Genomic DNA, 16,672 nt, shown 5'->3' with positions numbered 1-16,672 from the left:
AGCAACTTAAAAACTATTAATAAATGTATTCAAAAGGTACTTAAGTACAAAATACAGTACGTAGCGACTAGCGGCCCACTTTTTTAAATATCTATCGTTAAATTTAAATAATCACAATTATTTAGCAGTGGCGCTAGTGAGTACGTTGATAGTCTTTTAAGCAGTTCCCGCTTTATAACATAACGGTAAATAACAAATAACGCAAACAAATCCTAACTAACATGAAATTCTCTGTAGCCTTTTGACGTTAGCTAAAACGCTATTAAACTCAGTGTACCATCTTTACAACTTTCTGCCATAGATTACTTCATATGGACTTCGCGTGAAGCATTTACGTACACTTGTGGTTATCACCAGAGCTCGGACAAATCATCGCAAAACAATTTCATTTAAGAAATGGAAAGGGGTGTAATGGAACCTTATTATGTAAAATATTCTCAAGTATATTTACAACCACAACTCGAAATTCGCCAAAAGTTTGTGGAGGCATTTCCATTAACATTTTTGAAGTATAACTTCTTTAGGCACGACTAGAGGGTCTCAGTTTTTTTTTCTGAAGAAAGTAACGCTCAGTAGTGACGCACGCACAATAGGACACACGTCAAAGTGCCAACATAGCGATAAACGTCATCGCCGAAGAAGTTTTACTTCCATCGCGCGTAAAGATTACACGCTGTTTTTTTTTATTCTGACGTTGTTGAATTATAAACTGAAATAGATAACACCGGCCGGGTGGTCTAGTATTCAGGACGTTAGCCGCGTAAGCTAAAGACGCGGGTTCGATTCCCGCCACGGCCACCGGTGGACTTGGTCACTTTTTCTTTAGTGTATGTTATCTATTTCAGTTAGTGTCTCTTACGGTGTGCAGCAGCTTGTTAGCACGTGCACGTTTCTCGCTTACCCACATGCTACTAAAGGCAACTAGTACAATTTGGACAAGGTAAGCGCTTCAATTTTGGAACGCCTTTGGAACACCTTTAGTTATAGTATTATTGTATAGTAAGTCGTGATAGCGGACTTGAGAGAACAATCTCACACCTGAGGATGCCGAAGACCAAGCATAGTGAAGAAGATTGAGTAGGAAAGTTGACCCTACGGTGGCAGCATGGTTCCATTCTATAAATCATAAATCATATAAATCATTTATTTCGTGATAAACTTACATACTAGCATTCGCATACTAGTATTTTCATCGCCTGTCACTATGCCTGTCACTTTCGTGAACGTGACAGGTATGGTGATACGCGATAAAAATGCGACCGTGCTCAGCCCGCCGCTGGCGTAAGGCCAGGAAAACGCTAGGTTGAAGATTGTATAGAAAGTGGTCTGTGGTTTAATATGAGACTGCTGGTACCAAACTGCATGGGGCTAAACATATGCAATTTAATTTATATGCCATTTTAAGTGTATTTTATGATTAAATTTCACTCCGATTCATTATCAGTATTATAGGAATCAAGAGGCATAGTTTTATAGTTTCAATATACATAAAATAAGTAGAATGTCTCATTGTTTATGAGAACTACAAATATATTTATAGGTTCTACCACACATTTTAGGTAGTCGGTACACTCGGTACATAAATTGCACGGTAATTTTCTGGTAGAATGTTTTGGTACAAAAAAAGATAAAAAATTTACAAAAGCGATAAACGCTGCGTTTAACGCGGTTTGACGCACGACGCACATCATTTTACATCTGATAATCTTATTACCAAACAATTTTATACACGGTGAACGTAGCGGTAACGGTAACCGCAGTGTGGGACGCAATTTATATTTATACACATACTAATGTGTATAAATAGCGTTATAGCGTTTTTAACCAGTCCGTAGCTGGCTCTAATAACTTCTTACCAATCAACACCTAAGCTAAATAATTTAAAAATTGTTAATAGTTTTGTAATGTTTGTATTTTAATGTAAGAATGCATAGGTGCATGTCAACTTAGTATATGACTAAGGTGTATAAGTATATGACTTGTATTTGGAAATTATGTGACATTATTTAAATACTATACCAAATTGAATTTAATTGCATTGAATTTTATATGAATGTTTTTGATAAATTATTATTGTATCTTAATATGTAAATTTTTTATGTTAGTGTGTAAGATATTTTTTGCTATGCCCTACCATCATGTATCAGAGGGTATCAGTGCCTCTTACTTTGCAAATACCATCTATGTAATGTAATGTACATGATTATGCAAATAAATAAATACAAATAAATACAAATACAAATAAATAAATACAAATAAATACAAATACAAATAAATGGTAGACTTTATAAGTAAGGTTATAAAGTATTAATTACTGAAATTCATCGGACTTTTGAACTTAAAAAACCAAGTGTGACCGTTGCTCATGTTCAGTCAAATATTGTACTTTCAATCCTATAAACACTACCAAAGGATCAGATTCAATTAGGCAGTTAACAGCTAGATGATAGATACATAGTATATGGACGACAACGAAAAGGAAATAAAAAAATGGAAACCAAAAATCTTCAAGTTAATTTTAAATCAACATCAAATAAAAACCTACCAATCAATTAAAATCTGAAGTTATCGCCATATGAATTTGACACCTCTCAAGTCTCAACTCAACTATTAAGGCGCCCACTGACTATCAGTCCGCCGGATGATATCGGCCTGTCAATTGTTCGGAACTGTCAAATTTTTGTTCTAACTGACAGGCCAAAGTCAGTGGGCCCCTTTAGACGTCGTTTTTACCGAAGCGTAGCATGTTAAACTTTTTCTTGGAAAAAATAAATTGAAATCACGCTATCAATATACAATAGCGAGGAGAGCGAAACTCGAAGAAATTGAAAGTGTTGTGTATGAAAAAAAATACGATTTCATTGTTGAAAATTGTTAACTTTCGATTTGCTATTGTATATTTGCATGTGACCAGCTTTCATTTATCTTTTTACTTTTATTGCTTTTTAATGTGAATTCTATGTGGCCTTATAGCATAATGCTTAAGTTTAAATAGTTATATGACTGATACATAATTGCTTTTTGATTGATAATTTTATTAAGGTTGATTCAATCTTAATTTTTTATTTTTGTTACAGGTACCTAGGTCCAAACGCGTCAGTAAGTGCTAAATTGATCCTGAAAGGTACAAGATATTATATTTTATTATCAAGTAAATAAATTGATCGGTGAAAGTCTCGTAATATTTAATGTAATTAAACGAAAAACAACATTTTTTACCTACTATTATCGTGATATGAAAACATTACAAATAGGTACCCGCAAGTATTTTGGAGAAATGACTTAATGTGACATAAATGAATGAATGAATGAATGAATATTCTTTATTTCGGACCATGTCCATATACAATTGAATAACATGTAAAATTAATATTAAATTATATAATAAATTACAATAAATTACATTTGTTAGTAGCAGTATGAAGTCTTACAACTAAGGTTAGTATTCTAATTTTACATAATTGAATAACATGTAAAATTAATATTAAATTATATAATAAATTACAATAAATTACATTTGTTAGTAGCAGTATGAAGTCTTACAACTAAGGTTAGTATATATACACAGCATTCTTATTTTACATACAGTAAATTGGCTTGCCTGTCAGCACATGTATCATATGGCAATGGTTCATGTAATGACAGTCAAACCTTGACGCAAATGCCCTCAGGACGCTGTTCGTGCTGCCCCGCACCCTACGTGCCAGGGATGTGCACCGCTTCCGCATAGTGGTGTAAAAACAGTCTACCCTAGCATCAGCAAACATCCCCGATGCGCTGCAGTAGCGAGGCAGCCCCATCATCATCCTGAAGGCATTGTTGTATAAATAGTATCAAAACGGGTGACAAATCCTTGAACACATTATTGTACAAAGCAATAAGAACAATAACGCCATCATAAGTAATAAGTACCTAATAATATGTAACTACTGTTGCACCCACACAACCTGTCCTTCATGACATAACTCCTTACAATGTCGACTTTAGGTAACTAAACATGTCTACACATACAAACACAATGTCGACGTTATTAGCGAGAAAAATAACGCTAATCATATTATACTGCGGAAGTACACAATGTACACAGCACACAGCGTGTGTGTAGGTTAACTACGAAATTTTTAAACAATAGATTAGAGAAAAATAACGCTAATCATATTATACTGCGGAAGTACACAATGTACACAGCACACAGCGTGTGTGTAGGTTAACTACGAAATTTTGAAACAATAGACTAGAGAAAAATAACGCTAATCATATTAAGTATTAGTAAGTAAGGTTGCCAGATCTCAACGAGGGAGAGGAGTGTTAGGGTCGGCAACGCGCGTGTAATATCTCCGGTGTTGCAGGCGTCCATAGGCTACGGTAACTGCTTACCATCAGGCGGGCCGTATGCTTGATTGCCACCGACGTGGTATAAAAATATATATATATATATATATATATATATATATATATATATAACTGATATAGTCGTCTGCATTAAAAGTTCAGTGTTCAGAGTTTTTGTTTTCTTATTATTTGGCATAATTTGAATTTTAGCTTGACATTGTTTATAAATGTAAATGTATTGTGTATAAATGTATGTAGGTTATATAATGCTTTGTAAATAATATGAATGTTGTAGTTTTGTGAATAACTTTACAATTTGCATGCTGTCTTGAGATAGCGGATCAAGGTGGATCAATTATTAACCTAATTTTAGGACCTGTAACTAACCCTTTTTCTAAAATAAATCTGAATCTGAATCTGTGACGCATTTATCCCGATTGACATCATTATTTTTAGTGTTTCGAAGGCATTACGACAAATCTTGGACAAATTCGGCATGTTTCGTCTGTCTAAATCTAAAAGTTTAATCTTGAATTGGTTGAGTTTATTGTAAATTTCGTTCGATAGCGTGACGAGCGTTTGCGTCAGTTGCATCACAGTCGTCACAGATCATATAAGTGCGTTATGTCTAATTTTGTATGGAATTTTGAACAGCGCGCCAAGCGGGACGTTTTGGAAACTAAATCCCACACATCACGCTATCGAATTAATTTACACTAGGGGTACTGACCGTATTATTAGGTAGTCATCTTAATTTTTACATTGTTTTTCGAGAACTTTTTTTTTTGCTACAGCAGCTTTTAATTTTTGCCCAACATATAAAAGGTTAATACTTATATTCAAACTAGCACACACAATCCAATTAAATGCGGAATCCTTCACAGACATATTAACATATTTGTTTGATCCAAAGTTTAGATTCTAAACTTTCTAGGGCATTCTGTATATTCAATATGTCGAAAGCGGATACCGTACGTCGATTTGGTATTTTATGATATCGGATTTTAACAAGATTAGACGTTTTGCTTACGGTTAGATACGTGATATGTTGACCGTACACAATTCGTATGATTTTAACTGTTTTTCTTACTGGGTTGTACGGTTTGTTGTGCTTGAAACCGATTTATGATCATCAAAACCCCTAGTGTCATATTCGATAGCGTGATAGCGTTCGAGTTTGCGTTATGTATATTTTTAGGGTTCCGTACCCAAAGGGTAAAAACGGGACCCTATTACTAAGACTCTGCTGTCCGTCTGTCTGTCAGCAGGCTGTATCTCATGAACCGTGATAGCTAGACAGTTGAAATTTTCACAGATGATGTATTTCTGTTGCCGCTATAACAACACATACTAAAAAGTACGGAACCCTCGGTGGGCGAGTCCGATTCGCACTTGGCCGTTTTTTTGTATTACAGATTAGGGCCCGAGCCCGAAAAAAAATCACCTGTGATAATTCATTCATACTATACAAGCTTTGCTTAGTTTGGGGCTGTGTCGATCTTTGTAAGATTAAGCTTAGAATAAATTTAAAAGTGGAAAAATTACTGCCTTGGGTGAGACTTGAACTCACGGCCTCTGGATTTTGGACGGCCTCGGCCTTTGTAAGATTGTCCCCAAATATTTATTTATTATTATTAAAACATAGTAAACGAGACCCTTCGCCGCTATTCACTACAAATATTCCAAAAATTTGAAGTTTTCATAATTTTTTGGAAGATTTCACAAAAAATAATCGTTGTTTTATCCCTATTGGAACGTTTTCTGCTCGCTGTACGATTAAAATAATCTCAATTCTCAAGAGTTAAGCTACTATTTTCATTTTAAAGTTAGTGGACCGACTAAACAGCATTTATACGTCATTATTATGACGTCAGCGACGTTATTATGACGTCATAATGACGTCATTATTACATCATTATGACGTCGCTTACGTCACTGCTACCTGAGTCCGCCGGCCGATATCGGCCGGTCAGACCTGCCAGTTAGAACAAAAATGTGATAGTTCCGAACAACTGACAGGCCGATATCGTCCGGCGGACTGATAGTCAAATACATGCCCAAAGTATGTAAGAATTCTTTTTTTTTTCATTAAACCGTTTACCAATTACGTCAGGCATTAAACTCCCACGCAGATTAACGGTCAACAGAACAATATTTTCAAGTAAACGGTCCGTAGCAGGTTATCGCAACATCGGGTCACAAGCGGTAGTTCGTTTTTCCGTTCCGAGTTTTTGATGCCGATTATGAATCACACGACCTGCTGCCAAAAAACCGCTCCTATACAACCGAAGTTACGTTCTCATTTTAAAATTTATTCCGAACAATATTTTGTAAGTAAACAATCACAACATCTGGGGTCACAAGCGGTAATTCATTTTTAACCGCCTTCAAAAAAAAAGGTGGTTCTCAGTTTGACCCGTATGTATGTATGTATGTATGTTTGTTCGCGATTATCTCGCGTTAGGCTGAACCGATTTTAATGCGGTTTTCAGAAAAGTGTTTGTTACATTCTGGAGAAGGTTTTAGTATACATAGAGCTGAGCTGATGCTGAACCCTGGCTGCTCCTAGTGGAACGCAGGTTTGGTGCAACATAGGCACACGCTGTTTTGGTCATCAAACGCGTCCTGATGAGCAATTGGGAGAGCAGTACCCAAGATGGAGCTGATGCTGAACCCTGGCTGCTCCTAGTGGAACGCAGGTTTGGTGCAACATAGGCACACGCTGTTCTGGTCATCAAACGCATCCTGATGAGCAATTGGGAGAGCAGTACCCAAGATGGAGCTGATGCTGAACCCTGGCTGCTCCTAGTGGAACGCAGGTTTGGTGCAACATAGGCACACGCTGTTTTGGTCATCAAACGCGTCCTGATGAGCAATTGGGAGAGCAGTACCCAAGATGGAGCTGACGCTGAACCCTGGCTGCTCCTAGTGGAACGCAGGTTTGGTGCAACATAGGCACACGCTGTTTTGGTCATCAAACGCGTCCTGATGAGCAATTGGGAGAGCAGTACCCAAGATGGAGCTGATGCTGAACCCTGGCTGCTCCTAGTGGAACGCAGGTTTGGTGCAACATAGTACGTTCTGTGTTTTTGATGGGTACCGATTATGCCGCGCGTTTACATGTTCTTATGGCATTTTTATGAACGCTTGCAACTCCACTTATGTCGAGAGCTTTGCTTTATATAAGTGCACAGGACTCATGCATCGTATTCAGTTATGTTTCTAAGAGTTAGCTACTATACTTATAACATTTAAAACCTTCGAGCTTTGAACACATATTAAATCACATTTATCGGGTCTATCGCGAATTTATTTTGTTGCCTTTACATATCGACGTTTCGACACAGAGGTCGTAGCACGGTACGCTTATCACACGCTTATCACCATGCCTGTCACGTTCTAACAAGTATGTAAGTGCGAAAGTGACGGACTTAGTGATAGGGGAACCATGCTGCGCGGGCTGGTTTCACTTGTCGTGGTCGCGGCCTCTATTAGCCGTTAGCCGCGACCACGACCAGTGAAACCTGTGTCGAAACCCGGCCCCTACGGATTTTTTAAAGACATTTCACTCACGTTTCACATAAAAAAAATACATTGTTAAAAATTGTGTAATGTACGGAACCCTTGGAACGCGAGTCCGACTCGCACTTGGCCCGTTTTTTTCCTGTTGTTGGCTCCTTTCTGAACCTAAAATAGGTGTATTATAGGTACTATACGCAAACCAAAATAATGACCTATATCATATTTACATCTCTTTCACTCTTGCTACGACTATGCAAGTATGAATGAGAAGTTTTTATGACCCCGGTCGTCAGTTTGCGGATAGTATACCCAACTAGTTAACGAGATAAAGCACTTGTGATTAAACGAAACAAACGAGCAGTTCTCAAATCTTCTACCGCATCAGCATCAGATCGGCATTCCTTCATTAACTGAGACGTCTGAGACCCTACGGCCTACCGCAAACCACGTTTGGCGTGTTGCCTCCCTGTCGCACTTACGCACGAATTTACAAGTGCGACATAGAGGCAACACGTCGAACGTGGTTCGAGGTAGGCCCTCTAAATCTATATAGCGTCTCTAAAGCCGTTCCCAACGCGTGTTTGTTCCCACAGGAAAACCAGAATAAGTTTGAACCCTGAGCACAGAATTAATAAAAGTACTAGATACATAAGGTTCATTCTAACAAAACGCATCTACTACGCGCAAAGTGGCGCAAGCGCAAGCACGCGTCCGCTCCATATAATATAGCAATTACTATCGCTAGACACCAGGGGCGTAGCTAGAGGATATGGCGCCCGGGGCAGTCACCAAATTTGCGCCCCCTGACGACTGACAAAAGCTTCCCTGCTGCTGCCTTTTGCCCATTTTGGCGCCCCCCCTTGGATGGCGCCCGGGGTACTTGCCCCCTCTGCTCCCCGCCTAGTTACGCCACTGCTAGACACCAAGATTGGCGGGGCCGCATGTACTTGTAGCTTGTAGCGACGCGACGAAATCGCGGAGTGAGTGACCCCATGACACCGTGAACACTGAAGTTCGTAAATTGCGGGCATCTTCTTTTCTCATATTAAGACCCTATGTATGTAATTAGAGTGACAGGCCCTCTGGTTTTAGATGTTTTAGCAATAGGCGCATTGTAATATTTGAAGTCACATAAAATGCACATTTTGCCCGTCTCGCGCCCTTTGCTGGCCTCCGAAGAATAAATGCAAGTTATAGTTGGTCAAACCAATTTGTCAGTCAGTAACAACCAGGAAAATCATATTCATCCCTTTCTTTTGGGCGCTAGTACTAGTGTAGGCCAAAGATGGTATGACTCTCTCTGTCTACGTTTGAAATGTGACAGTCCTTTGACAAACTATAGATACTGTATTATCTAGTACAGCTAACTATATGGATGGTTTTAGTTAGGTAGCTAACATTTTTCCGGAACTTAGTTCATTTGGCGTATGTCTTTGTCTTATTACACAATGCGCATGCAACGCGAGTTACGCGAGTGACGTGACATCTGTCATATTCATGTGGAAACATGTGTCACGACTGCGGCAGGGCGCCCAGCCTATGACCTACACACATACATTGGTTTGAAGAGGCCATCGCTTGCTTTTCACAGAATTCCTCAGGAATAACGCCCATGTTCCCGTCGTCACAGAGATCACTCCACGTTGCATCTAAATGACACTAGCTGATGATCTCATTGCGTTTTTGCACGATTCTAACCGGCCTTAGATACCGACCAGCTTATCTTACACAACGACTAAGCAGAAATAAACTTTAAGCTTATATAATTAGAGTCTAATTTTGATTGAAGGGATGTTCATAAAAAACAGTGATTGTGGTTGATTCGAACTAGCGTGAAATCAAAGCAAAAATGCACTTTAAATGTATCACGGTAAGGTAAATTTTTGATTGTCGTTTATTTATTTAAAAAACGTGGTTCGTATATTTTCGTGGGAAGCGTGTGCCACCTGCGTTTTGTACAATGAGCGACAAAGCTTTTGTACGTATTTTAAAGAAAATTTTAACGTATTATTTAAATCATAGTCTTTATTATGGAAATTAACTACTAAACTTAAGTAGGTGCATAAAATTGTAAATAAGAGCGCTTTCTTGCCAACAAACTGCATAAAAAAAAGAAAAAAAATTAAAAAAAAAGTGGTATTCTACTTTCTTAGGTAACCGCAGACGCTCTTGTAACTTTCGCTCGGATTGGCGACGCTAGATTAAAATTAATATTTATTAGCACATTCGCGATTTGCCTGATGTATGTTTTGTACCATATTTTGTCAATAAAATTTCGTGTACATCATCAAATCAATCATTAGGATTAGGGCTCTTAAAATATGTGGTCGTATCAAAGATACACGCTGTATGTGGAAAATGCAAGACTCATTGCTGGGTATTTATTGCTTTGATTCAAAAGTCCCTGGATATTTGCATATGATTTCTCATATAAATGCACAGTTAGATTATAAACTAACCAGTCCTGTGTATGGCGAAGGTTAAGAATGTGTAGGCGTAAACACCTTTATTCCGATATATAGCGGCGTAACGACCGCCTAGAGATATGACCTGCACTAGATGCCCGTGACCATAGATAAAAACAGCGCGAAGGTTTTAACCAGAAAACACCTCTTATCTATAAGGAATATTACGCAAAACTCTGCATAGGGGGCGTCGCTAGCACAAACAGAGGGCCTACCGCGAAACACGAAAATCGAATTTTCGTTATCTGCCTCACTCACTTGCATATTCGAGCGATAGAGTGGCAGACAGCGAAATTTCCATTTTCGCGTTTATTACTACTTCTTCTCATTTATTACTACTAAACTCGATGTCTTTGTGTTTTTCCATCAAGGAGTTACTTCAACTTCATGGTGACTTCATGTTAGCATATTATTGAACTGAATTAAGTACATATAATTTCAGCTGAATCGGATACCTGAAAGTGGTTTATATGTAAAGGGGCCCACTGACTATCAGTCCGCCGGACGATATCGGCCTGTCAGTTAGAACGAAAGTTTGACAGTTCCGAACAATGGACAGGCCGATATCGTCCGGCGGACTGATAGTCAGTGGGCCCCTTTAGTTGTAATGCGGACTGTACAAGTGTACACACTCGTCGAGAGACCCCGAGACAGGCCGAGAACGAGTGTGTACATGCTGCTCCCTTCTCGTCTCGCTGTTCCTTGTCTCGTCTCACGCTTCTCCGATTGGATCGGAGCGGTGCCGAGACGAGACAAGGAAGAGGCTCTCGACGAGTGTGTACAGCCGACATTGAAACAAATACCTGTTCACGGTGAAGCTACATGACGCCAACACATAGGCACGACGCACACGCCAGCCTAAGCTGCCGGTCGCCTGCACAGCGGCCCCGATACCTGACCCCGTTCAAACGGTATCACCAGGCTAGGGGTCGTGGGGTTGGATAACGGCCGGTAGTGACAAAGCTGGCAAGCACCAGACACACAGCCGTCCACAAAATGATGGTGAACGACCACCCTACAAGGTGGGGTGGGACACAAAACAGGCTCCACATCAGAGATGCGGAAGAGCCCCCTCACACCCTCCCAAAAGGGTGTCGAGAGACCTATACCTAAGTGAAGCTACATAAAAGTATGTAAGCCTAAGCGTTTTTTTCTTATAGTGACTAAGCTGTTCTACTCTATCCAGCCCCCAGCAATACCTAGATATCTAACAACGGGTCTGCCCCTTGTATTTCAATCTGTCCGGTAATAGTCTGTATTGTTATTCTCCTGCACTTTATTATTGGAGCGGAGTGCCCATTACTCTAGTTTATGGTGAAACAGTACGCTGTATACTTTATTCGGATAAACATACATAACATATATACATAAAATCACGCCTTGCCGGACGGGTAGGAATATTAATTATTTATTTATTTATTCCAAAAAACACTTAAATGACTAGGTATACAATATTTTCGCCAAACTGAAGACAGTTAGTTGGTGAATAGTGCGCACTTACGGACTACAGAACAAACTGTAGGTATCTACTTATTAGGTTTACTTAATACCTAAGTATTTATTAACATAGTTTAAGGCTAAATTTCTCACCATCATTCATTCATAATTTATCTTCATTACTCATTTTTTTAATAGATCACGGATTTCCACTTGCTTCGATCCTGACACTTTTTTCGCTTCCTTCACTTTCATAACATTCCTCATACACGCTCGCCGGTTTAGGGTGCTCTTGACCTGGCCTTTCTTCAGGATTTCCCCGATCTGGTCAGAGAAAGTCCTCCGAGATCTACCCCTTCCAACTTCCGCTTCTACTTCTCCCTTACACTCTCTCTTCTTATTCGGATAAAATAAGTAAAATGTGTGGTTACAATTTCAATGTCTTAAACCGTTGGATAACTTGGGTAAGACCTTGATATTTTATACATTTAGGATGTGCATTGTCTGTCAGTAACACTACGGACACCAGTATTAACATTTGTGGTTTTCCATAATTATGCACAAGGTCCTTTCTCTGATGGAAAGCCACATGGTTTAGTCCAAGTTCTGTCCACAACTAGCGTAACGTAACCAGTTCCCTATTAAAACATTTTCTCGGTCTAGTATCTGATCTCAATCATGATACCGATGGGGATGCTTTCCAAGTTTCCACGTGACAGTCGGGCCGGTATCTGGTATCGACTGACAATGCCGCTCATTGATTCCTGAATCATTCGCACTTTAAAATACGGTATTGATTTGATATTAGACGCCACTCTCGCGCGCACTTATACCGGGTGGAGTCTGTAACATGACACAAGCAAATAATTAAAATATATATTGTACTCAAACGATGAAACTTTTGTTTAACAAATCTTAAAACTGATGAAGTCCGACTCCCTATTTTTCATACAAATTAATTATTATCTTCAATGTAAGCTATCATGTCGCTAAGACTCAAAGTTTCGAAGATATGTGAAAAACCGAGAAATGGGACCACCTTACCCCCTTCGCCCCCGGCTCAAAGGCTACAGCCGGGGACTTTTGATATGTTCACCTCCTAACTAGTCCAAACAAAGTTACAGTCTAATTGTGTTCCAAGCATTACCCTCTATACCTACTTATTGCTTGGCCTATAAGGCCGTTTAAATAATAAATATATTTTTGAATCTCGACCGTACCAAGACACGAGTGAGCATATTTCATTTCATTTATTTCATTTATTGACTGCATCCATGGTACATATAGGTGTTATAGTCATTTTAATTGTAACAGCATGGACCCTGAATAGGGTATAGCAAGAGAATCTTAATAACTAAATACTTAAAAATACTTTACAAAACTTAACATAACATAGATTTGATTAATTTCTAAATTTAATAATCCAAATATACTATTAACAAAAATGTTAAATCAATATTAAATCAAGGTCAGATTATTAAAGTTAGATTGCAGCTATTGGAAGAAGCTACAAGCCCGGAGAAACTGATGATTCGATTGTGACAGATCATTATTTATATAGAAAAGGGATGTAATTGCGTAATGGGACCTAATTTAAAACACGTTTTAAAATGGCTGACAGCATACCATAACAACGGTTTATGTCAAAATGTTAACTAGCCTACTCCACTACGCATTTTTTTTATGTTTGGTAGGGCAGGGTCTAATGGGGCCCGCTGACTATCAGTCCACCGGCCGATATCGGTCTGTCAGAACAGGCCGATATCGTCCGGCGGACTGATAGTCAGTGGGCCCCTTGAGTAGGTTGTTTTTGCGAACTTTTCGTGTGTTCCATCGTAGTGTCAAAACGATATAGTCAGACCAAGCTTACTCGACAGCGATTTGAATAGCACAGACTGAGCTATTAGTATGTGTATTATTTTTAATAACATATTTAAGACGGTTTTCTTTTTGTTTTAGGCAGTCACGACCGAAATCTCGTCCAGCTAACCATTTTAAGGTAAATATTTTTTCACGCTTAAACCGCTGAACCGATTTAGTTGTAATTTGGCAATTTTGGCATAGAGATAGTTTGAGTCCCGGGAAAGGACATAGGATAGTTTTTATGTCGGAAATCATCCCTAAAGAGAGTGAAAAGGGGGTGAAATTGAGAGACTTAATGAATTACCTGATAATTGTAAGCTTATGCTCAAATTGAATAAGTGCTATTACACATTATCCAGGCGCTAAACTTACTCTAGCTGCTGTTACTGATTCCACGTAGACGAAGTCGCGGGCAAAAGGTAGTCGTAAATAAACTAAGATACATAGCATTATTAGCATTATAAATACTATAAATAGCTACCTTATTACTTAGTACTTAGGTATAATATATTCGTTATTATGTCACTACTTAAACATAACGGTTACTAGAATGGTATCTTTATGAGGTAATAGTAATAAGGATATGTTTAGTATGCCGTTAGTTATGAATGTTTGAATTGCCACTTAAAAGGTAATTATTTAATAGTTATTATTATCATAATTATGTTTGTACTTCATCAAGTTATAGGCTAAGTTTACTATGTAATTAAGCAGGAAATTCTCTTTAGCACTGAATAAAATTGTAGCCTTTAATAAAACTAGCTGTAAGACCCAGGGTAGCTGAGGGATCTTGATTGAGACAAACGCTGATGAAATGAATGTATTTCTCCCAAAACGCAGGCACAGGATACAATCTCGGAATACAACCCAGGTAGCAAAGTGACGTCAGCGACGTACAAGTGACCTCATAATGACGTCATTTATACGTCATAATGACGTAAAGGACGTCATAATGACGTCTAAATGCTACCTGTGTAAAGTACTTGATACAGCATAGCATGTAGGTATATGTAAATACAGGTCGTACGTACGAACGACACCGTGCGCATGCTGCGGTGGTCGAAAGGATAAAGGAGATCTAGACGTATTAAGTTTGTACGGTTGGTAATAGTTATACGCGCGGCCAATCAGGGGTGGCTTCTGTAGAAAGCAAGGCCTTGATTGGTCCTGCGAATCAAAATTGACACAGATAAAGCGAATTGGTTGAGTTAATGGGTCTAACGTGAATACAATAAGAAATGAGATAAAAGTGCGGCGCTGTCAGTGGCGCCACAAAACTATTGGTTTGTTAAGACTTAAGGTTAATTAAACAAAAAATTCCGCTACCTACACATGTTTGCTCTCTGCTCTCGTTTGACCCAACAGTTTTTAGATGTTTAGCAATTTTCCTAGAAATTAATAAAATTAAAATTTCATATCTTTCTGTTCTTATTTATTATTTTTGTAATTGATTTGATTATTGAAGCATGAATACCTTAGACTAGCGCATGTTTAACTTAGTTTATATAGGTAAACAAATTCGTACGCCTAGCGGCAAAACATAGCGTTCGCAATATGCTCTAACTATAAGACCAATACAATGTACCTATGTTATAACGAAAAAAAAAAAAAAAAAAAAAAACATAACAAATAGTTTAACTGCTTCATTTATGTGTATTAACGAGGAACTAACTAGACTAATATTTGTAACACAACTAATCAATAACATTAACCATTCCTTTCAGCCCAGATCTGAGTTATAATCGTTGCACATTATATATTTTTTTCTGTTGATATTGACGTAAAGCTGGCAGAATGTCTAAAGACGATTGCCATAATTAAAAAAAAAAAAAGCAGTATTACAATATGTTCAGAATAAAAAAAACATATATACATAATTAAGCTTATACTTACTGAGTACAAAAATCTACAGGTAAAAAATATGGCCAAGGTGCCATTTACTCGCTTTATGGCGATACTTAGTTTTTTTTATATACTACGTCGGTGGCAAACAAGCATACGGCCCGCCTGATGTTAAGCAGTCTCCGTAGCCTATGTACGCCTGCAACTCCAGAGGAGTTACATGCGCGTTGCCGACCCTAACACTCCTCTCCCTCGAGCTCTGGCAACCGATAGGTATACATATGTATTAATATGTATACTATGTTTTAATAAGGTTTTATTTAAAATTTTGCTCATAGGTTTACTCATAAGTCATAACCAATCAAATACTGACAAAGTGTGTTAGGTTTGGCCGTTTTGGGGGTAAAATTGGAAAAAGTCGCGGGCGGAAATTCACATCCTGTGTCAATTATAATCAATTATGAAAATCCTTGGAAAATTAAATTCAAACTTTTCTTCACTATGTATTCTCAAATAACCATAAAAATAACTATTTCTCTATCGAGATCTCATAAGACCCACATAGCTACAGAAGGATTCTTAGAATATCCTAGTATCGCATCTCAATACAAATTTCATTCATACAACATTTTAGTCCAGAAAACTTGACCTACATGTCTTAAGAAAATATACGTAATAAAAGGGCAAATCTATACTGGTTTCGATGAGTGAGTGAGATGATAGCTTGAGAATAAGATAGAAAAAGATAAAAGATAAGATGAGCACGCGCGGTCTGAGTGACGTTTCAATTAAAATTAATTTATTTGTAAAAAAGTATGCACCTCGATACGGATCTGTGTCGGCGCAGCTTTATGCGTTAAGGAGGGAGGACACTGACATTAAATATTTATTACTGGTTTTGCCATAGAAAAATAAGTGAGCTTAGAATGCTCAGTGTGTACCATCACTCTCTTCGAATGTTGCACCATTTAGGGTCCTAGCTAAATTGGTTGTTTAATACTTTCACTATAGAATTTTCAATTTAGCAAGAACCCTAATTGGCATAACAATCCCGTGTGGTGACTGTACATCTGCTATCCTTACTTAATAATAATAATAAGATTGTATTTTACATTTATAATCATATAAAAATAATTTATTCCAATATGAACTTAAAATATAAATTTGATACAAATAAAATGATAGATTATAGATATAAAAAATTTATTATC

General features: G+C 38.0%; 1 protein-coding gene across 1 annotated transcript in view; it reads left to right on the top strand.

The window, feature by feature from the left end:
- Positions 1-16,672, top strand: part of LOC134745662 (uncharacterized) — a 194,189-nt gene that overhangs the window by 64,466 nt on the left and 113,051 nt on the right. Inside the window, exon 2 of the mRNA XM_063679784.1 lies at positions 13,716-13,755. The gene's annotated coding sequence lies outside the window, so the exon portion shown is untranslated. The remainder of the gene's footprint in view (positions 1-13,715; positions 13,756-16,672) is intronic.

This window comes from Cydia strobilella, chromosome 11, assembly GCF_947568885.1.
Source record: "Cydia strobilella chromosome 11, ilCydStro3.1, whole genome shotgun sequence".
Classification (NCBI taxonomy): domain Eukaryota; kingdom Metazoa; phylum Arthropoda; class Insecta; order Lepidoptera; family Tortricidae; genus Cydia; species Cydia strobilella.
This window is presented reverse-complemented; position numbering and strand designations above follow the sequence as displayed.